Source organism: Accipiter gentilis, chromosome 15 (assembly GCF_929443795.1).
Source record: "Accipiter gentilis chromosome 15, bAccGen1.1, whole genome shotgun sequence".
Classification (NCBI taxonomy): Eukaryota; Metazoa; Chordata; class Aves; order Accipitriformes; family Accipitridae; genus Astur; species Astur gentilis.
Genome location: NC_064894.1, coordinates 3,164,873 through 3,189,980, shown reverse-complemented (window position 1 = coordinate 3,189,980; position 25,108 = coordinate 3,164,873).

Here is a 25,108-nt window from a genome sequence, read left to right as displayed (position 1 = left end):
TGGAAAAGCAGTTGGGGCAATTATTGTATATGCTTGTCCTGTTGTTGTCTAATTTCCTCAACTTTACTGCTATAAACAGGCTACTGAATTAGATGGAGTTGTGGTCTGGTCCTGTAAGGCCATTCCTGCATTATTCTGTTGCTGGGGGCAAAAGGCTTTACAATGGTTCACGGGATTGTGCATGAAGGAGAATTTGGTGATGGGATTGCTGCAAAAGGAGAGTTGTCGTGGTCCTATCTGACATAGGAATTGTTTATGTAACTAGAGTGTAGTTATAAATCAGCTACTGATAGGGTGTAGCACCCATATTAAGGCAGGTCTCAAGTACAACCTAATAATAGTATAAATCTCATCTTTTGTGATTATTAACATCTCTGTATCACAGTGACTATCACCCAAAAAGTAAATTTCTTCACACAAACATTCAGGAAAATGTTTCCAAGTTAATTTAAACTGTGAGTCTGAAGAGGATTACTTAACTCTCAAATCATAGAAACAGAGAATATTTCTAGTAGGACGTGAAGGCGGGGAAAGATTCTCAAGGGGGGGAAAAATACAGTTAAATGGGTCTGATTTTAGAAATACTGTAGTACATTTAACTGCAGCCTTTCCTTCTTATGCAGGGAAGAGAGACAGGAGAAAAGAAATATGGATGTTCTTGGCTGTCTTCCTGATTTGGTGCTTGTAGAAGAAGAAAGAAATAGAGAACTATCAGACAATTTCCCTATAAATCATTTACTTGTCACTGCAAAAGAATGATTTCATTCTTTTCTCTAGCTACTGTAAGTTTAGAAATATTAGCTTTTTTCCCCCAAAAAATGTTATAGAGCCCAGCTTTATACCTTTTTCTTAGTCTACATATAATTTCAAGAACTTTACTGCTAAAAGCTCAACAGTGTTATAATGACCACAAGGTTCTTCCAAGTTTTATTTTACAAAATAGTAAAGTACTGGAATCTGTAGTAATTTGTGAATGCTTATTTTAATCAAGTTTAAGTCCATCTTTTACTAAACTTTATTAAAAGTCTGCATTTCATTGTCACTAGGTCATCTGTTCCTGATGACCTACAAGTCTTTACCCAGTAGCATCTATTTCAATTTGCACAGGTATGTTTTGTTTAATACTTTTGTTCTGAATAGCTACCCTATGCAGGCTATCATACAAAACAGTCAAAACCTCACATATCAATTAATCTCGTCTTTTTTTCTCCCAAAAGAATATTTATTATTGACGAACACAAGGAAAATATCCAATGCTCATGAGCAGCACAAATAAAAAGAAAAGTCCACAGTTTTTTGATTTTTTTAAATGCCTAATGACATTTTGAATAATTGGCAAAGACAGAGATCTTTCAGTAGATTCTGTACAGAATTATTTGAAATTCTGTACTTTAAAACACATTAAAGATTGTGGCTTTCACCATGGAAACTCCATTTCTCCATTTTAGTGAGGATGATACTGAAATATATCGGCAAAACTTTAACTTCACAAAAGAAAAAAAAACAATAAAATGAAAATTATTATAAAGAACTTATTTATCTTAAAGAGACAAAGTAAAAGTTGCAAGCTCTGCAGTATTCTTAAAACATGCAATTACTTTAACAGGAAAAGTTTACATCTTCATGCAATTCAGGTCTATAGACTACAGAACATAATTTGTACGTAAAAACAAATTAGTTGAGATTTAAACGAGATTTGTGCAAGTTGACATTTCAGTTTTCTCCTTAAAAAAAAGCAATTTTTATAAAATTAAAACTTTTAAAATGTGGTTATTTTCTTGATGAATTTTTAAGAAGTGTTTTCTTTTGTTCTTGCTTTTAACCATTTTAACCAACTTCCAATTCTATTTTTTGGCATATTTACTATTTTACCTGACTTTGAAATGAAATTAAGCCTAGATTATATTGTCTAATGAGTAAATTAATTATGAAGTAATTTCATATAAATCAAGTTGGAGACCCAAGTTTCCATTTCAAATTAGGAAATTGTTTCCCATTCACTTCTCTTCTAACCATACAAGGCCTGTGTATTTCCAAGATAAAGCAAAAGCTGTTCAGAGAATGAAATACAGTAATGGGCAAGAATTTTGTTATTCTTCAGTAAAACTTCCAATGCCTTGAGAAAGTGCTTCTGGCCCTTCAGAAGCTACCACGTTCTTCTTGCAAATTTTAGAGGTTGATACTTAGTAAATGTTATTCTCTGATTTGTACATCTCACACCTCATTGAAATTGAGAAATATTGAAAGCCATAATGAACATTTGTTTCATTTTCTCATCTGGAATTAAAATTGTCCCCTTCAAACAGAAAGCTTATATATTACTTGAATCTTCCCTAAGCCCTCAACATAATGTTTAATTGATAGCTAGAATTTGTGTTGACTTTCTGCATGAAGTTAATCTCTTCTGGGATATGAACTTAGCACCTAGTGAGGAGTGGATACACAGCTAATGGAACTGAAGGAGGTATATATTTTTTGAGCTCTTAGTGTATATCCTGTTCAAATTAAAACAAACAAACAAAAAACCCTATAGGATATTACAGGAAAAAAAGTAGAAATATAAATCAACTTCTTTTTCTGTCAGGTGTTCTTACTAGGTTACTTATGCTCACCTACTTTAAAAGTATATATAAAAAGCCCCTCCTTCATTTCTGTGTGCAGAGCGCCCAGCTATGTAATGTGCATAGGGTTCAAGACAAGTTCACCAGTTTGTCACAAACGACCTACCCACCTGTTGACACTCTTGGTTCATAGTTTATAGTGCATGTGCTACGTATTGTATAGGAGTGGGTGGGAAGCAGAGAGGAAAAGTGATTTTCTTGTCATGGCTTCTGCATGCTCCAGCAGGCGGGACCAGCAGGGAAGAGGGAAAACATTCTACTCCCCCAAGTCAACGGATGAATGTACAATAGGGGGAAGCTCCGGGAATGTAGGGTAGGCAAGTATACAAGAGCAGAGAGAGCAAATAATGACATCTGCTGAATGTGCTGAGGAAGGCAGAGGCTGATGCAGGGAGCAGAGCCAAATCAAGCTGAAGAATGGTCAGAAAGTACTCTTACAGACCAGGAGGGAGTTACGCTCACAGTAAGAACGTTTGAAGTCCTGAAAGTTGCCAAATCTGACAGCAAGATGGAAGGAGAGACTGGAGGCTGGAAATCTTTATTTTTTAAACCTTGTCTTTAATCTCTTTTGTCCAGCAAGTCTGAGTTTTACCTTGTTCAGGTTTCTGGTTTGTGTTCTAATAAAACTGAGTGTTACATTTTGAAAACTGTTCATGGACCATCCAGTGCTAGCCCCTTTCATTATGGTATATGTTGTTATGCTTATACGTGTATATGTTTATAAAACACCACAGAAAGGTTTAGGTGCTAGTACCTAAAGAAAATTTAGTTATAAATAAAATAATAATGAATAATTTTCACTACAGCAGGACAAAAAAATACTTAATTCTTTTTCATATATTGTCCCAAAGGCGTATCCTTGTCAAAATTCGTGTGAGACGTTTAGTCTCTAAAACCTTTTATTACACCAGTGAACGCAAGGTCCTTCATATCTTGGCAGATAAGACAGGGGTCAATGTTAATATCCCATCTTGAGAAAATACTATGTGTGGTTTTTGAAGCTGTAGTTATGCTGTTTTCTTCTCTAAATTGATCCATGTATTGTTTAAAGGGAGGAATAAGAAGGGAGGAAGAAATAGGAGAAAACTTCACCACACTGATTCAAGGTCTTTTTGGGCTGAAGTTGGATCAGTTCTTGGTCTCACTCAAATTCTCTTTGGCGAGTATTCATCCTGAGCCATCTAATCTCTCTGATAGCAGTGTGACATTGTGGTCTGGATTTATCTACCTTCTTTGAGAGAGAGCTATTGGGAGCTTAGTTGTTTTAAGCTCCTTTTACAGACAATGAAGAGAGGCAGGTTTATTTGTGAGAATTCAGATTTTTCTTCACAGCCTAAAGAGGTGGTTGTAAATGTTCCACGTAGTTTTTAAGGTATTTTTCATAGACTTAGTCTCAATATTCCCTTGTCTACAATGTAGCAATTCTTATTTTCTTTTTTTTTTTATTTCACAGAAGGCAACCATTGAAGTCCCGTATTTTCATTTTAAAAATCCTTCTAATTTTATAGAAGGTCATGCTTGTGAGGTCTTACTTGTCTGAAGTCATGACCCAAGAGAAAAGGGTAGTGTGAGCATTCCACAGCTCCAAAGAATTCAGGAAATAAAAAAAGCTGAACAAGAACTTGGCTGGAAGATTCTCAGTCTGCACAGAGGGGAAAATGTTTCCCTAGGCAGGTCTGAGAAAAGGTGATAAATTTAGAGTATTTTCCCTTTATGTAGATTTACAGCTATATTTTCAGCTTCCATTTCAAGTTTCTTCCAAATGAGATTGGAAATTGCCAAGATATTAATCACGCTTCAAATATTTATAGTATAACAGCCAATTCAACTTCAACTATAGCATTACTATACTATCCTTAAGGTAACTCAATTATGCTTGTTTTGTATTACATGATATAATACATCAATCTAAGAGCATAACGGCATAATAAATAAAAGCTGAGGAAAAAAAAGAAACCTGAAGGAATTAATTAAAATAGTATTTACAAGGATGAAGAGAGACTTATAGTAAAATTTTAGGCCTCAATCCAGAAATTTCTTCTACATACCCCTATGACAGTAGGGGCAGTCGCCAATTGCTTGCAGAGTCTAAAAATCTATCAATGTGAAACGAATGTAGTGCATAAAGGCCAGAATTCTCACTTTTGATGAAGGCATTATGAGATTTATAAAATCAAGATCTGGTTGAAAAAGTACACAAAAGCAGATCAAGAATGCAGTAGAAATTCGTTTGACAGAGCCGAGGTAGAAAGCTTGGACAGTTAAAGGAGTTTGAAATTGCGAGTACAATAGTCTGTAGGAGGAAAGAAACGTATGAAAACATTGTGGTGCAATAAGATAAATACTACCAGTCAGGTAATCAAGTAGGTTAAGTACTCATTATAGCACCAAATAACTAGGCCAATAATAGCTATAGAGACAGTAAATATTCCTTTCTAATTATTTTCAAGAAGGAATATACACTTATCTTCCAAGAAGCCCCTTATACTACTAAATAGATTTCCTCTTCGCCCCCTTTTCACTGAAACTATTTATTAACTGTGTCCTTTTCTCCAAAGGTGTTACATATACTCAGTGAATAGTAGCAGGAAAATATAAACAATTGCTTAACATTTATAAACCAACAATTCTAAACACATTCCTTGTATGTGTATATATTAACATTCAAGCATCAATACAGTAGGTCTGGTATTTTCCAGTTCCTTCCAGCCAAAATCCCACCAATGCCTCTCAGCAAGAATCCAACGTGTTTCAAATGTGGCCAATTAATTTTGCAAATGAAGAGCATCTGTGCAGGGTGCATGTCTCAGACTTGCATTCATTTCACACTGAATATATAGTACACTGTATCTGTGGAAACATTTCTGTTTAGAAAACACCAGACAGAAGCATGAGTAGCAGCAATTTAAAGAAAAGAACAGTTTTCGGGGGGGGGGGGGGGGCAGGGAATCAGATGTAAACCTAAATTTACGTCTAACATTTTATGCCTATCATTTCATGCTTATAATTTCTTTCTTTTGGACTGTGTTTTGAATGTTTAAGAATCAGCACAACTACACAGAGAGCAACTCTCATTCTCTAGGAACAAGGAGCCAAATCTTAAATCAACTGAAATAATGGACTGGACTTGGGTGGAACTTAACTTTTCTAAATCCAGGATGGTGATTTGGGGCGGAGGAGGGGGAAAGAAACCAAAAATAAAAACAAACCAACCAACCTATGGAACTAGTAGGTAAAGAAGAAATGGGAAGGGAAGTTTCCCGGTTTACAAGTTCCATTTAGCTCAGCGTATCCCCAAGGAAGTGGTAAGTCAGCTTTCACCACTGAAAGGTAGCTGTGTTTTGAGGAAAGGACTGATCAGGGTTTTGGACTTACCTTCAGAAGAAGGCTCATGGTTATTAATGCCACAAGGAATAACTTGGCTCTGTATATCTGGAAGTAAGAGATAAATGGGAAAGTTTAGACACTTTTGCACACCTCCACACTGTTACACTACGTAGCTCGCTGAGACCTTGTCAGACTGAGCCCAAGGTACCCCTGAGGCTAAGGAACTCCCTCTGACTTACATTCAGCACCAAGGGCTCATCTAGTCCAACACACTTTTCCTGCCATTAGCCAGGATCAGATACTTGGAGAAGTTCCAGGCTTTGGAGTGAGGCTTTATGAGACAAACTGCCCAAAAGTGACTTTTTTTTTTTTTTTTTTTTTTCCTGTACAGAAAATGTTTTTCAAAGGTTAATTTACATCTTAAATAAAGAAGTTCTACAGTCTTCTCATCTTTTGCTTTTAATATGCTTTCTGTGGTTAGTGTTGTAAATATTGTTCAAGAAACATTGGGCTTCTTTCTTTTTTTTGTTTTCTTTTGGGCATGTAGCATCATTTATATCTTGTTGCAATGTGTCCCATAGGTTAATTAGGCATTGTGTAAATAAGTGTTTCTATTTATCATTTTTGAATTTGCTGCCAAGCTATGCATATTGTTAGTCAAGCTGTGAATATTTAGGTGTTTGTGACCTTTCTTCTTAAATTAATTTCTCAAGCAATCTAATCATGTTAGTTGCTCTTCTCTGATCTCCATTCAATTTGTTCCTATTCCCTCACTTCCCTTTCCAATAAGGTACCAAGATGCAGAGAAATGTATAAAGTATTCTAGTCACAGTCTTAACAGACCTGATAGACAGTGACTAATACTTTCATGATTGATTACTTGATGTTTTGGCATAGGATGCCAAAAACTGCATTGACCTTGGGTTATTTTTCCCACTGAAATATCACATCTAGAGCTAGAGGAGAAATGTCAATGCTACCAGAAAATTTTCAAAACCTAAATGTTTTCTGTTTTAAGAAGTGAGGCAAATAGTTAAAAAAAATTATGAACCAATAATCCCCCCTACATTAGTTTAAGTCGGTTGAAATATTTCATTTTGACATTTTCCAAATGTTGCAATTTTAGCTTTCTAAATGACAAGCCAGCTATAATTAACTAACATTTTTACACAGAAAGCTAATCTTTTTTGTGTGTGTGTAAAAGGTCAAAATAGGATATTTTAATAATTCTGAAAGATTTAGGAAGCAATAAGATGTTGAATATCACTTCTCTCACTTCTCAGGACACTCATAGAATCAACAATTTGGCACATCTAAAGAAAAAAATCTATTCAGTGGAAATTTTCTGACCATCTTTAATCATACTGAAATTCATTTTTAATTATTGCTCTTTGTTTTAACACTATTATTATTATTATCATCATCATCCATGTGTCATCTTCCTACAGAATATCTATTTTAGGTATTTTTTTTTCCAATTAAACTTTGTGGTTCTCAAGTTTTTTCTTCAAATGCTTCTGTACTTTCCAGTTATATTTGTATTTTTTTCAATTGCAAGTTTCATTAATATGCTGTTTATTCTCACTTTCAGATTGTTAATGAAGATCTTTAATAGGATAAGAGCTGATACTGACCCCTGTGGCAGTGCATGACACTTCATTTCATCTTGAAACATTGTTTTTCATGGTTATTCTTTGGATTGCTTCAGTCAATTTTTATCCACAAGTCATTATGCCTATTTTGATCTGAGATGAATGCATAAGATTTCTTCAGATACTACCTCAACTATTTTACCCCCCCCCCCCAAAAAAAAAAAGAAAAATCCCTCCCCACCTCAAATCCCTTATGTCTAGTCTGCTCTCTCTATCTCCTTCTGCAGTTCTGTAAAAAATAAATCAGCTAATTGTAGAAGAGAATAAGCTTCAGCAATATGTGCTGCTTGCTGATCATGGTTCCACTTATTAATATATTAATTATTATTACTATATTAATTTTTATTAATATACTGCATATGTAGGCAGTGTAATTCCATGCACTCTGCATGACCCTAGAAACTAAGGGAAAGACACTACTTAAAAAGTTATTGCCTAAATTAGAAGTGGACAGAAGAGAGCAGCACAAATCCAAAACTGCGGTGACAGAAGTCCTTCTTCCGCAGCTGCTCGGCCACCCTAAACAGGCGCCCGCCTCTTTGACAGACACTGTCTGCAGCCCCTCTTCTGAAATAGGTACAGACCCAGAACTTCTGGTCTGAACGATTTGTGTATTCTTGTTAGACCTTGACTTGAATTAAAGTAAGACTAAGAGGCAGTTTAACAGAGGAACCTAACTCGTCTGAAAGGCTTAGCTTGGCAGCTGCTTTTCACACAATCCTAGTACATACACACAAGGACAAGCGCTCTGAGGGGAAGGCATTGCTAGCTTTTTTATTATGGTTTATTTTTAAGTTGAAGGATGTAATCAGGAGGTTGTAAAGGGCTTGTGTTGTAAAAGAATTAATGTACTTGTTTAGGAATTAGGAAATCTGAATTCAGTGGTGTCTGTCTAGACTTCTAATTCCTTCAGGTTAGAATATACAGCAAAGCATTCTTTAGAAGAAGGATGACTTAGTCATAAGAACTGTCTGAAGTCCAGAGCACTCTCCTGTCATCTGAGGGCCCTGAGCACTAGCTGTATTCTTTTCTTCTCCTTCCTTCGTAGTGGACAATGTTTCACGCTAGCCTATGGCTTCACAGTTAGGGAATGTTTTTAAGAAGTGGTAGCTCGATATCTGTAAGGTAGAAGAAGTTCCGCAGATGTCTCACATTCTTAGTGCAAAACCAACCTTGATTGTTAATATGATATGAAGAGGGGAACGTAAGCAGTCTTTTAATGCAAGAGATTAATTGAGTCAGTCCTGATGAATGTTAGGAATTGCCTTCAGGAAGGGGCCAATGGTTATGAATCTCAAGTAGATGAAGGTTTACAGAAGACATATATTTGAGTTGCATGCTTTACCACAGATTTAACCTTAAGAGTGTTTGTTTTGTTTTGTTTTATTTGCAGAACTAGTGAAACACCTGCCTTTATGTAGTTCTTCAGAAGTTATCTGTCAGATCCTCGTCTGATGCAAGCCAGCCATAGCTAATTTAGTCCCACTTGGCAAAGAGTTTGAATCTGTAAGCAAACTTATTGAGACCAACAAAACATCTCAAAGGATCACAATTTTTTTTATTTTTTTTTTTGATTGATGGTTCTGAACCTTTGATAGTGATTCAGAAAATTATGAGTCAGGAAGCAAGACTGACTCACATTAAATCCGTTCAGTGTCCTTTTCAGCAAGAAGGGAACCAAGTAATTTCTGCTTATAAATCTGATTCAAAATTTCACTTCAGATTTTTCAGTTTGTCTTTTTTTTTTTTTTTAATCTTATTTTACTGTATTGGGTTTACATGGCAAGGTTTTGGTAGTGGAGGGAGGGCTGCAAGGGTGGCTTCTGTGAAAAGACACCAGGAGCTGCTCCAGGTCCCTGTCGCTGGCCAAAGCTAAGCCCATCAGTGATGCTGGTGGCACCTCGGTGAAAACATATTTAAGGGGAAAAAATGCTGCACAACAGCAGCTGGGAGACAGGAGTGAGAATATGTGAGAGAAACAGCTCTGCAGATACCCAGAAGGAGGGAGAAGAGGTCCTCCAGAGCAGAGATTCCCCTGCAGCCCAGGGAGGTCCACAGGGGAGCAGATCTCCACCTGCAGCCCGGGGAGAAAGGAGCCCATGCCGGAGCAGGGGAATGCCCGAAGGAGGCTGGGACCCCGTGGGAAGCCCGCGCTGGAGCAGGCTCCTGGCAGGACCTGTGGCCCCGCGGAGAGAGGAGCCCAGGCTGGAGCAGGTTTTCTGGCAGGACTTGTGACCCCATGGGGGACCCGCGCTGGAGCAGTCTGTGCCTGAAGGACTGCAGCCCGGGGAAGGGGCCCACGCTGGAGCACTTCGTGAAGAACCACTGCCCGTGGGAGGTACCCATGTTGGAGAACTTCATGAAAGACTGTCTCTCGTGGGTGAGACCCCACACAGGAGCAGAGGAAGAGTGTGGGGAGGAAGAAGCAGCAGAGACAATGTGTTGTGGACTGACCACAGTTGAGCCTGGGATGCAGGGAGGTATGGGGAGAAGATATTTTTAGATTTGTTTGTATTTCTCATTGTCCTACTCTGGCAATAAATTAAATTAATACCCCAGGTCAAGTCTGTTTAGCCTGTGATGATAACTGGTGAGTCATCCCCCTATCCTTATCTGGACCCATGAGCTTTTGTGTTTTTTCTCCCTTTGTCCTCTTGAGGAGGAGGAGTGATGGAACAGCTTGGTGGGCACCTTGCAGCTAGCTAGGGTCAACCTGCCACATGTAGAAATTAGATATTTTTTTCTTCACTACTACAACAAATGTAAAGAAAAAAAACAACAACAAATTCTTCATAATTCTCCTCAAATTTAAAATTGTCCTGGAAGCTTCTGCTGTTAGATAATTGGAATTACTAATTAGTAAAATTCATTAGTAACTTCTCTCACAATGGTGACCACAAGCTTCTCAGAAATAAGATGAAAGAAGTTCTGAAAAAATTATGGCATTTGTTTGAGCTCAGTGAAGTTCTTTATAAAATCAGATATATGGTGATTGGTCAGTAGCTCTGTGGAACCTTTACATTCTTTTCAAATCTGTAGTTGCAGGGTTTTTTTTTAAATAAATATGAATAAAGACTGAGTGTTCTTATTACCTTTATAAATATACACGATTTTTGGATATTTACAGAGTATTTTGTTTCACAGTAACCTGTAGAAACCTTTTGAAGAGGTTTACTGGGGACTCTATGAAAAGTATTCCTTTGAAATATTGCATTTGTTACTTTTCAATTTCATTGGTTCCTTGTAGACCATCTTTGCACAGCGACGCTTGCATAAGATGGCCGTAGTTCCCTGTAGCTTAATTCTCATAGTAGGATTGGCATAAATAGGGCTGTGCTGAGTAAACAACTATAGCTAAATATGCAAATATATAATTTTGGGGGTCAGGTAGTACTGGCACGAAATGGTCCTAATTTGGAAGTAGAACATTGTTGAAAATTTTTCCTTTAAAACCATTCTTGAACCTTCTTTTCATTGTCCACACAGAGAATAAGAAAAAAAGTGGACGGTAGAAAGACTGTAAGGCAAAGTATTGTAATTAATACTTTCTTACATATTAGAGAAACAAAAAAATTACACACTGATATTTCCCAACTTTTCATTTTTATGTGCTACTTATGTGCGGAAAACAGACTCCACAATCAATGGGATTGTAAAGTCGGTATGTTCATTCAGCGCTGGGCGGCACGGGGGGTAGTCCCACCAAAGTCGTGCGCGCCCAACTCGGCAGTTCGCTTCAAGTTTATACGGTCAAGTGTACATATTCACAATACGCCTATACATATGCATGACCTATCCCCGCTTCATATTATAATTAGCTCCAAGAGGTCATTTCCATAGTCTCCTCTCAACTGCGCTTGCGCAGTCCCTCTTTATGGTGGTCATCTGGTGGTGGCAGAGATGAAGATGGATGACTCCTCTTCGTCACCGCTAGTAACCTCTTTTCTTGCGCAGGCTCAGTGGTTTCTTGGTATTCACCCAAGCCGTAAGAGCAGTCTTGGCTGGCTCTTGGGGCCAGCTCCTGCTTCTTATCAGGAACTGTCTCTGCCTCATTGGCTGGTTCTTGGGGCCAGCTCTTCTTATCAAGGACTGTCTCTGCCTCAGCTAATTTCAACAATGTAAGCGCAAACCATCATCTTTCATCCCCCTTTATTATGCCTACTGAGATTCTTTTGACTCCCCTTGTCTCACTACATATCTCACTGGTTTATCAGCTTTTTGAAGAAAATTTTGTGCAAAAGATGGGAAAAGGTGTTGAATTTTCCTTTCCTTGGTGTAGTCAACCTTTCTGAACACCTGAAAATGCCTTATAATAAGACATTTAAAAGAACATTGAACTTCACAACAAAGGCTTTTTGCTAGAAAACCTGATGTGTGTGATGAGTTATTATACTCAATTATTTACAGATGACAGGATAATGGCATAAATTGATAAGAAAAAACCCAAATTCTGAACAAAGATCAAACCCCATTTCTTCATGCAGAGAATCATAACTGTGTTAGTGTTATGTAATGAATTTCAACCCAGTTGGGCTGGAAAAAATAGAAAGGAAAGCCATTGAATAATCCATTATAATGTTCTTCCCTGTGGAGTAATAGAATTTAAAGAGGGAAAGGACCAATACTTCTGCACCTTCTTGGTGGGAAGCTTTAAAGTAAATGTCTAATTTACTACATTTGTCTGCAGTTTTGACCAACAATTCTTTGGTCGAAGTACCCATCTTCAGTGAGAAAAATTATAATAAAATTTAGTCATCCCTACAAAGAATTTTATATAAGTGAAAACCAGAGATGCTTCATATACGTTAGGACCATTGCAATAATTTAGTGCATGTCACATCTGTAATTGCCATATGAATATCATATTGATGGTAAGAGATCTGGTAACTCTCTAAAAGAGAAGAATTGCCTAAACCCAGTATTTTAACTGAGTGTGCTGCTAAGTTACTGATTTTTACCTTATCCAGAAAGAGACTTCTGAAGAAAAAACACTCTTTGTTTTATTTTCTTTGGTTTTCTTTTTTACTGTGATACCTATTACTTTGTTGTCTCTTTCCAGTGTAAGATCTTCAGGACACAGGCTCTTCATGTATGCAGTGTTGTGTAAACTGTTGTGTTATAAACCAGATGCTCAACGGGAGTAAATCAGCACTGTGTCATTAAAGTTCAGCTTTGGATTGCCAATTAACTGAAGGTAATTAACATGTTTAAATACTAGTCTGAATCTTCTTTTGGATGAGAAATATTTATAGTTTATTCTGATGAACCTCACTGTTTATTTGAATTCAGTTCTTCTTTGAGTTAGGAATTCATGCACACCCTGAAGAAATGCATCTGTTGTGCCTAACCCTGCCTAATAGTTTGGAAAAAAAAGCTTTTTTTCTTGTTTCCTACAGAAGTCCTGGATCTACAGCCTTCATAACGCTTATGGCAGCCGAATACAAGGATTTCTTGTCAGCCCAAATGTTTTTTGTATTGTGATAGCTGATATGTATGCACAGACAAACAGTACTATTAAATCAAATTAGCCGCAATCAATACAAAATCAGGTATGAATGTAGTAATACAGAGGTAAAAGTAACTGCATATATATTATCTTCCCACATGAGAATGAGCTATATAATTATTACCACAATGAGAAGGTTATGTTGTTTTAACTGTAATGTTACAAACTAAAGAGTAATTTTTTTTTGTTTAGTCAGAGCCTCTAGGCAGCATTGCAAAATCTAAGTTACAAACCCTATGCAAGCTAAATCTGATTCTCAGTTAATATGCAGAACTGCTAAGTCCTGGACAAGTCAGGTGCAGTTCAGTTGATATTAAGAATACATGTAGCACCAAAATTGTAACACCAAAATCTATGCTATAGTCAGAAGTGACTGTCATGAATGTTTGTAAGGACTTTGTTTTCATGCTTACAAAAAAGAAGTTATTAAATTGCTGCCTTAAACCTCTGAATGGTTCTAAGGAAATAATTGGGATTTAAGGCACTACAGTATTTTCTGTCACTTCATTTTACCTTCCTGCCTTTAAAATAGGAGTATTAGTGATATGTTGCCTATCTTGTCTTTCATTCCTGATTCCTGTCATCAGTTCCTATGTCAGCCACCTAGTGTGTAAACCACCCACTCATGACTATTGGAGGTGCTCAAATTACTATTAGAACATTGAGAGTATAGTCTGAATTAATCAGATTGATCTATTTAAACCTATTTAAGGGATTTATCCAAACAGCTCAAATGTAAATTGTTACTAAATGTCAAAATATCCTTACTACGTAGAGAAACTTGTTGTTGCTGTTGTTATCTTCAACATAATCTCTGGCGATCAACAGATGCTATTGTATGTACTATAAATCATCTTTGGACAAGGCCTGAACTGTCTACATAGTTTTCTGAAAACAGTACAGTCCAAATATTTGTTGAGGTACCATGAATAGATACCTTATATGTGCTCAACTGCGGTTGGAATTTTGATTTTCTATTACAGATACAGCTGAATTCATATTCCTTCCATGTTTCTCAATGCTTTGGAGTAGATTTGTAAGACTTTGCCATATAATGTGTCATATTCATGTGAAAGCACTTCAAATGATTGTTTAGAATTTCCACTGTCCTCATGCTCACTGCTGTTTTTCTGATCATTCACAACTGTACAGCACTATAGTCCAAAAATTATGTGCTCTAAATTCTGATACAACAGTTGCAGCCTAGAATTACTCCTTTAGTCTAGTCCCACACTGCTTTGCCCTTCAGTAGCTGATCAGACACATCAGAACACTACTTCCAATATCCACCAAAGCATTCACCCAACTGCTAGGTGTTACTGATTTGACAGTTATTTGGTTTTGTCCATGAACAATAATTTAATTTATCACATATGTTAATAAAATTTAAAATATCATTTAAGAAAATGATAGATTTCATTTCATAATATGAAAATTAGGATAAAGTTTGGCTCTCACTGTTGCGATCATATGAAAAAGATAGTAGACTGATTAAGAGTTTGACAGCCTCAGCAATGAATAAAAAAGTAGTGGTTTTATCTTGGGAGAACTGATATTATCATTACGATATTTGATCAACACCAAATTGTGTTTTACCCGGAGTGGGAGTTCTAAATGTAAGTTCTTGTCAGCTATTCACACTTTCTTCCAGCTCAAGTATAAATGGATACTAATGCCACTTAGTGCCTCAAATTAATTTTATTACTCATACTTGAATAAAAGGATCTAAATCATCAAAACTAAACAAGCTTGACATTCTCTGAAGTCTGTGGAGAAGTGCTCGTGGTGTTCTCCAGGTCTAGAAGGAAAATGACTCTGTTTCAAGCTGGAGACATCCTTTGAATTTCTGGTAATCTTTCACCAGCTTTTTACCAGCACCTACATATTAGTTTGTAATACAGCAAGGCTCGTTGCTTCTCTGTGTTCTTGAAGTGTACGCTTTGTTGGTCTCTTATTTAACTGGGCGTGCAATGGGTCAATGAAATGCTGAAGCATAAGGGAATTAATTCAGACAAAATGTTTCTGCATAACTAGGGGGCAGTCTGAATTATATTCTATCAGAGTAGAGGATATTCCTAAACATATGAATGTGCAGAAACATCTTTTATTCTCCTTTAGGGTGGATATTTTTATACTTGTTCAATATTTCTGGGTTGGTTTATTTTACATGAATACACCTAGATTATTTATGTCTTCATTAATCCATTTCAGATTGTAAATATTTGTACTTAGAATCCCTGCCTGTTTTGAAGTGTTAAATATTTATTGTCATGAAGCATTTGAAAGAACATTGGGATTGAATTTATATGTCATTTTTCTATATTCATGTAAGCCACTAAGATTCTGAAGGCTCTCTGCTTTGTTAAATTTTCATTTTCCAATATTTATGTTGGAATTAATAATTGGAATCCAGTATCAAAGATAAACATGTCCTGGGGAAGATTTCAGGACATAAAATCCAGAACAAAGAAAAACATTTCCATTTGCTATATCCTTATTCACAGCTACCACTATTTATTTCACAGTAAGACTCCATATTGTCTCAGCTCTCTGCATTAGTGAGTGATGATACGCTTTGCATGTTCGTACATCAAGGGATCTTTATCACTAAGCTTTCAGCAGATGTGTTCCAATTTTTAGCACGAGAGGTATTTTCTCACAACTGTAAAGTAAAAAAGAAAGAATGGGATGCATTGGCCTGGAATAAATCACATCCATCATTCATGGCCACCCTAAAAACTGCTGTTCAATATAAAAAAGGTAATTCTTGATTGTTCCATTAACTCCATCACTTGGCAAGTCATGGTAGACAGGCACAAAACAAACCATGTGATAAATGTAACAGTGAATTTCAAACAATGGTTAGATTTTGTAACTAGATTCTGTAACATTTAGACTGCACTCTGGGTTTCGGATATCGGATATAACAAGAGGCTTATAGAACTAAACATTGCAACCTGCTTAATCAAATATGAACCACAAAATTAGAAATCTAATTCCTAGAAATAGGCAAACTAAAAATCTGTGATCCTATGGAGTTACAAATTTTGCTGAATTAAAATTTATGTTCAATTTAAAGAATTGTTTGTAGATTGTTTTGAATCATTTTTTGCAGCTTTTATACAGACCCGACTTAGACATGAGGAACCATGCAATCAAGGAGGTGTTTCTTACCATTAAAAGCTACCTCGTTTGTTTAAGTTATGAGAAAGCATCTGTTTGCACAGTCACAATCTTCATTTTTCAAGCTTAGCAGCAAGATTCACTAGATCCTTTTAGGGAGCTACTTCATTCATTCCATCCTTAGAAATTTTGCTCCAATTTAGCAGTGTGAATTATTTTCCTGCCTATTACTATTGATTACTGATAACTGTTGTATAAGGTGCAGAATCTGAGAATATGGAAGGTGAGTATGTGGTCTGTCAGTGTTCTTTCTCTCTGTTCCTTAGACAAAGGAAGTGAATGTGCAGGGTAATAATACAAAACCATAATACAAGGTATTCGAATAAGAGAGGCCATAAGAGTGGACATTAAGATGAGGAGCTAGGTTGTGATGATGAGGTGAGGCTGTCTCTACTGGCCCTTGAACTAGGAGAGGCTACAAGAGACCATGAAATGATTTGTTTATGCTCAGATGGAGCACGTATTACCAAGTAGAGTATTTAAGTAGAAACTGTTGCCTGTAGAAATTCTATTGCTTTTTTTTTTTTTTTTTTTTTTTTTTTTTTTTTTTTTTTTTTTTAAGATGTTGGAATGCGAATAGTGAAAAAACCTGAGGTTTAAAGAGGAATAAAGTGGTATTATGTCTAAATCACTTGCATCTCCTTTCTCATGCCCTTCCTGGGAAACTGTATAGTAGCTTTCACATCTTTGCTACAGCTGTGACAAGCAGAGCTTGGCAAGTCACTGAGATCAATTTTTTTTCAGTGTATATTTCTCAGCATCCCACCACAGAAGCATTGTAGTGGGTTTCATTTCACTTAATTGTGTTCATCTCACATTTAGACATCTTCATCTGAGCCATCTACAAAGGAACTCTGTCTTCGATAGAGAAAAATAGACGCTTGTAGCATTTGACTTATCTTACCTATTTTAAGATGAGATGAGCTAAACCTTAAAAGTCTCTCCACTGACTATAAAAGGAGTCAAGGGTAACTGATTCAACTATTGTCATCTGCAATATAGACATCTGTATTTCATCAGTTGATCCTTAGCCCTAGATCCTGTTTTTGCAGCAACGTGCAGCTCTCACTGCATCCAAAATTAATGAGATTTATGTTTTGAGTAAATTAAATTCTACAAAACCTGACATCCTTTTAAGAAAACAGATCTTGGAAATCTCAAAATTTTCATAAGCTTCAGCAATTGATATCTCTGTGCCTCAGCTCCCCACCTATTAAATAGGAATAATACCCTCTCACTTCATAGTTCTGTGAAAGTAAATTAATTACTGTTTGTGAAGCATTAGATGTTATAATGATCACTGCCATCAAAAAAGCCATGAGGAAATTAATAATTCTGTCTCCCTAGCAGAATTTGAATAGTTGCCTAAGGCTACACAGTGAGTAATGACGAGAAAACAAAATATTGAATAGCTACTTATTTCTGAATACTATTAATCATGTGTGCTGAATGATGCAAGGGTTTCATGGACAAAACAGTACATGAGCATCTAATTAAAAGCTGTATTATACTGCTTATGCACAAGAGCACAAATTAAGATTCCACAGATAAGTTACATTCTAGCCTATTCTAACTTTTGAGTGCTTTGCTTTGCAACTACAGTAGTCTTTTACTGTAGTTTTTAACATGTAACTATCATTGAACTTGAAACTGAAAGGCGCTTTCACAATTTATTAATATTTTTGATGTTTTCACAAGCCTGCAAATAAAGTTATATCCATCTATCCAGAAAGTCCAGCAGAAGCACAGTAAAAAAGACTAACATTAAGTACTATATATGGTTGAATTACCTTGTGACTGTAGAGGTAAATAAGCTTAGGATCTATTTGCATGGATTAACTTGCAAATTCAGGGACAGCCTACAGAGAAAGAACTTGTGAAAAATCATGGAATACTTGTCTATGTGATAAATAAAATCAGCAATAGGTGAAACACATGTCTTATTTGTCTAATTTGGGCATGGGGGCGAAGCAAAACAGGGTATAACCAAGAGCCATCAGTTGTTATATGATGTTTGTCACCTGGTTCTACTTACCATATTCCAAATATTTCAGTAGAATTTACTAAACTGCCAGTTAACTAGATCTTGAGAGACAAAATGTATCTACCAGAAAATAATTCTGAACAACAAATTACTTTCACTCTTGACCTTGTACAGAATTGATTCTCAAATTATACAAGGTCCCTGTGCTCTAGTACATTATGTACCTCTTCCCAGTATATCTGGGACATATCTTTTCTATAAAGAAACAGTACTCATATCTGAATAATCATTTCAAAACATTCTTGATTCTTACGGTTATTATCAGAGATTATTTAACTGTCAGAAGGACTCCCCCTCATATTGTCTTTGGCATTTGCTTTGCCTTGCATAAATAGAAGCAGTGCAATAGTAAGATAGGCTTTTATTTGCTTTTATATTTTAAGAAACCACTTTACCTCTGAGTAGATTGATCCATACTCAGAATACAGTGTTGTATTTCCTTAATGGAAAGCTGTTTAATCACTCTGGAAGAATTTCCCATGCTTTTTCCTGTCTTTTATGTAGCTGCTGCCCAGTGTTGCTGAAGGGCACTGTTCAAATGAAATTACACTAGACATCATGTTGTATATCTATTATACCATTTAGTTTAAAAAACATAAACGTGTGTTGACTGTGTGGCACACTGTGGTCTTTTACATTTTGACAAATGTTCATGTCAGAAAAGAATTAAAATATTTGTAAATGTTTGAAAACATTGCTGATATCAAAATGCAAATGCTTCCTTCAATGTACCTACTAAACTTCTTTCTAACCCTTCTTTCCATTTTAAAGGGAAATGAAATTAAAATACAATAGCAAAACATGAGTCAATGTCAGCCTGTGGATTCAATAGGGTTGTTATTGTCTTCGACCATCTTCATCTTCCCCAAAACGTTGCTGAGCAGAGGAAGCCTAAGCAGAATAAGCAGAAAGCACGAATTTCAAGCAAGGCTTCTAAATTCTCCTTGTGATATAATTCAGGCAACAAAAGTCACACTCGACTTGCAGCTGAATGTACTGCCCAGTGTCTTCAAGTTGTGGTCTTTCCTCTTCTAGCTCCTATGAATCATGCATTCATATAATGGCTCAGCTTAGGCAGCAAAAAGATGTCATTATTTTCCTCGAAAAGAAGAGCTGTGCATTCAAATCCCTGAATATTAAGAATAACTGAAGCTCAGGTTTCCTCTTTCCTTTGGGAATCGTTTAGATCTTATACAGAAAGTAGATCCTGGAACTTTTTCCTTTAGTGCCTAATTAGAAGCTGGAGATATATGTTCAAATTCAGGTGAAAGTCAGATTGGAGGGAGCATTTCCCCTTCTACTTCTTATTCTGTCTAAAGTGAGTCCCATGCTTAGGCACCTCTCCCTTTTCAGTTGAGATTCAAGATCATGAATTCTATCCTTGCAGAGAAAAGCAGAACTTTTAGATATTTCAGTGCTGAGCATCACAATGTTCATGTATATTTTTGGGCCTTTCCCATCACACTTTACATCAGAGGACATTTAGAGGTAGTAAGTAATGTGCTTCCAAAAGCATTGATGCCATCCTTAGTACACATGCAGACTTACTTCAGGTATGACTTTCCTTTTTCTAGGAAGTTAATTCCATACTGCTCTAACCATTTTTCCATTGTTGCTCAAAAGTTACTTTTACGTCCTATGGGAATCAGCTCAAGTTTTCCAATTACTTTAATGGCAGTGAACAAGGCTGCATCTATCAGATAGCATTAACCAAAAAAGACCTTTGAATTTCTCATGGCTGCAAGCATGTCAAGTATTCTGGTTTTTTTTTTAGGGAAAACATGTTCATTCTCTAGGTTAAGGTTTTCTCTTAACATTTAAGGTAGCATTTTCAAAATAGATCACTTTTTACATTCTCAAAACTATCTTTGGGTTGTGAACACCCACAATAAACTCAGTACTTACAGATACTTTCAAATGTCAGCTGAGCTTTTTCTCCTAGGATTTAAGTGTTAAAACATTGGCATTGAAGGTTAAAGTCTGTCCTTGCTGTCTCTGAGAATTCTGTTTAACTAAGTACAGGCCAGGTGAGATTGGCATTTTTAAGGTGGATGTGTAGCAGAGTAATTCCTCCTTTTTTTCCCAGCAGGATAGCTAGTCGTGGTGGTGTCTCACAAAGCTCTCACATGACCTGGATGAGAGCTGTGCAAAAGGTACAAAAGTGTATCACCGGTACAACCAGTTCAAAAATATCGATTACAGAAGAGGCAAGACCAGCAGTGGAACAAGCGCTGTGTCACTTCACATCCTTGGCAGAGAGATGACTTTTAACACCCTAGGTAAGTCGTGTCATTGCACATGTCATCAAGAGTCATAACAATGTCATATATTTAACTGACAAACCTCCAACTCCTTACCGAGCATTTAAGGAGGGTGAATACAACTATGTCAGCAGGAAAAGTGGCTGTCATTTGACAAACTGACTTTCCTACCTGAAAAAGACATATGACATGTATCAAAATGAATGTTTGCTGGAGATAGCTTATAGCTCTCTGAGACAGGTATAAAATGTGACTGTATGAAACTGCAGCCTTCCTTTTTTTGATGTCTCCACCCCTCAGGGCAGGGTGTACCCCTGGTCTTAACCAGATGGTACACCAACCTGTATTTTTGTTTCCTCAGTTAGAATTTAAACACACCGGTAACAGGTCAACAGGAGCTCGCAGAGGCTGACTCTGAGTCAAAATATTCCTTATCTGATGATACACAAGTATTTTGCCTGTGTGAGAGACAAGATCTCCTGGATCCCAATAATGTAGGTACTCAGGCAAGTCCTGTGTTTCAGGTATGTTTATCTCATCTGTCAGCCACGTCCCAGCTGGCTGCTGCTCACTCAACTTCAGCGAATGAGTGTAATGGCTTTGAGACTCTGCTATCTGTGTATTTTAACAGTAAAATAAGAAAGATTTTCCAAGTAAGAGCTCCATGGCATGGATGTTTCAACTTTAAGTAATTGATAATGTTACTGAATAATTTTCTACAATATGTGCAATACCTCATTCCATAGACTGATCACTTCTACCTTAAGATATAGAGAGCCAGAAAAGCTCTCGTAGTCTAGGCAAAGAGAATTTGCAAAAAAGCCACCACCATTTTATAGATATTTCTTATATATATATATCTTATATATATATATGTATTATATATATAAAAGATATATATATAATATATATATATCTTATAGATGTATATCTATGTATATCTTTGTCTTTAATTTTCTAACAGCGAACCCAAAGGACACAATCATCTCAAACAAAATGTGTTTTACCTCTTTTATCCCCATATTTCAGTCAACCTGAAATAAAATTCTAATGTTTTGCTTACAAACTGAGTAATATTATTCTATAAAGCACAATAACAAGCATGGACTATCCACAACACTGCTAATGCAATCACTTGAGAAAGAACAGAGGTGAAGAATGGTTTGTGTCTGTACGTTTCCTGTGAGACACCCGAGGAAGAGGAAAACCTAAATAGAACCCTTTGCTGAAAGAGACAATCCAAAGCAGGCAGGAATACCTTGTTCTAGGATGCTAGCACTTTGATATACAGGAATAAATTTATATTAGAAACTTGGAAGAGTTCAGCCTGAAAATATGTATCCTGTTCTGGACTGGGGCTCATAGCTTCTGGATTAATGTCAAAATTTCTGTCTTTTGGGAAGAAGTGAACGTCCCATCCACATCTGTGGATCCTAATAACGTGATGATTGTCTCCATCATACATTTGCAAATAAGAATGAATTTTTCAAATTAATTGCAAGAGATCCAGTCTAATGTTACCATTAGCTTATCCCCTCCAGCAGTACACATGTAAGATTATTGTTAAAGGTAGTATGCTTCCACCTTGGCAGAATATTTTGGAGACCGTTAGCTGTGGTTAGCTTATAAATCTAAATTTTTGTGAGAAATTGACTCAGGTAGTATCAGTCCCATATGTTGAGCTATTGTTTAAAAGCCAATAGAACAGATGTTAGAATCATATAATACAACCATTGCAAAAACAATGAGGAGGTTGTCTTCTTTTTCTTTTTTTTTTTTTTCTTTTTTTTTTTCAGTGCAAAGTATGTAGGCTTCACACTAATTTAGTGTAAGGTTAATTTAGTGGAAATGCTGAAACACCCTTTCCTAAGTAAGAATACATAGAAATCAGAAATGTTTAAGAGTGTTGTACCCTGGGAAGAGCAAAGATGGAGGCAGAGATGAGTAAAGCATTTTAGTAATGTTGCACAGGGATAAGAAAATTCTAAATTAGTAAGTTGAGATTCTTGTGCTAAGGAATGTTTTCATTGTTGAACAGGCGTACTTAACATGGGCTCAGGGCACCCTTCCCAAAAGGGACCAGTCAAATTACTGAAATAGTCCCAGATTTGTATTGCTGAGAGGACCACAATGATTTTTGTGAAAAGTGCCTACACCCCAGGGAGTCCTCAGGGTCACCAGAATTTAAGTTTTGGTTTGTATTTTTTTCTCCTCTCTCTTCATCTGTTTTCTATAAGTGGTCAGTTCCTGAAAGGTGGTAACTGAGTACAAAAGCATAACCTGAGACTACGTGTAAAAAAATCCCTAATTAGTGTGGTTAAGATAATAATTTTTTATTTTTCTGCCTCAGCGGCACACAAATCTCATAGTAACTTCATGGTTTCCATCTGATTTAGGATGGTCTTCCTGGTATAAGCAAGTTCACAGCAGATGTTGTTGTTGCTCCATTAAAGATCTTCTTGCACATACGGAGTTATATAAGACAAACCTGAGGTCAAAATCTGCACGTTTCCTAAATATCTCACAAGGATTTTTCTAGCCGATTACCACTTTTAAAGTAGATGTGGACGTTTGAAACATTTGGCCTTTTTCAATACCTGCAGTATTTTTTTGATATTTTGCCTATAAAGCAAGAATTTCCTTTTCTAAGAAACATCTCCAGATGCTTCTTGTTTCAAAGGGGAATGACTGATGCTTATTATCCCTGGATGACATTCCCAAATTTCTCATTGAAACATCTGTATTCAGGCAAAGATTGTTCCTCTGCGAGCAAGACTTTGCAGGTGCTGTTATAGGATTTCCTGGAGATAGAAAGTATACAGTCTGAGTGACAAAGAGCTATGAAAAAAGAGATACCACAGGATAAATTCACAGATGGTGTTCTATCCAAAAGAAAATGGATGGAAAATTTCCTCAGACATTTTACCACTTCACAGGTGCTATGCACTCTCACTGAGCTACTGATTCTAGTTATGTTTTAATTCTTATTACAAATACTTTCAAGGAAGAATCCTTTTAATTCACATTTTACTATGTGCCTACGCAAACTTAAATATAAGCCCATAACAATGAAACTATAAACTATCCTGCCTACTAACCTGCTTTAGTTTCTGTAGTATGTGTATATGACAGTTAGATAGAGTGAACAAGAAGTGTGCTGCAAGGCCACTGTTGTAATAACTGTTAAGATTCATGGTAACTTTCAGCTTACTTTGGATACTTGTTTTGAAATTATACACTGAGCAAAGCATCATGCTATAATAATTTGCCACTGTCTGAGCTACCCAGAACAAAAAGACTGTATGGAAACTTCACTTTGTGGTAAACATGGAACATTTGAAGAAATGTATAATAAACCAGTGGTGAAGTGTGTTGCTTGACATGGGTAGTATGCTCACTGTTTCTAAAAGAATCCATATGAATAGTGTATAAAGAACTAAATTTTCTCTTAGCAGCACAAAGAAAGACAAAACCTGGTCTGGCTGAGTTTTGGAAGATAAATTTGGATACCTAAAATGAGAAAGCCAGCTACTACAGATCCAAGGTAGTTTACAGTTCTTCAACTCAAAAAAAAAAAAAAAAAAAAAAAAATATTGCAAGGATCTTATTGCAAACACCTTCTGGAAATAGTAGCAACTGAGACAGGTGGGTGATATATATGGTCTGAGAGCAGTTTTCAATTTTAGGACGTAGTTTTAGGTTCAGACTGCAGACTGGCAGCAGGAGCTCAGACTTGTACTTCATGTAGTGGGAGCTTGAGACCATTACAATACATATTGTAAAGCACAGATATTTGCAAATCAATTTACACACAGTAAATCATACTGCTTAGGATTCTTATTGATAACTTTCATGATCATTGACTAGCTCTAGAAGGCCACATTGGGTTTGAGAACCATTGGCTCAGTAAATTGAAGAATATTTCCTGTATCTGTCTCACGCTCCATGGAAAGAAGCAGTTTCCAGGGCTCATGACCGTACACTTTTTCCTTCAAAACAGACGCAAGTAAAACTTGAAAGTTTCCTTTTCTGTATTTTCTTCCAGCTTAAAGATTTAACTTCAATTAGAATTATTTTTAGTCTCTTAGGGAGGAAAGAGAGCACTTTCACATCATCTTAAGCACCGCTTATGAGAGAAAATATTTTTAGTTCTGGAAACAAAATATACTCTTTTAATGGAAGAAGTATGTATCTCTAAAGTCACAAACTGTCACTCACTAAGGGAAGGAATACTGGTTTCACATATTCAGAATCACTCATATAGATGTGTAAAATGAGCCTTCTAGCTGACTGACAGATTGCCTTTAAACAGAAGAGAATTAAGGAGAGATGGTTTCTTTATGTATTTTTTTTTAGTTTGTTTCTTGAAAAACCGAATAAGTGCCTATAAAAAGCCTACCAAATACATTTAAACTCATATATTTTATTTCATTTCAAATTGACTTTTTATGAGTTTCTTTACATGATAAGGAATTTATATTTGTCCAATTCATACCGCTTCCCTGCATTTCGGC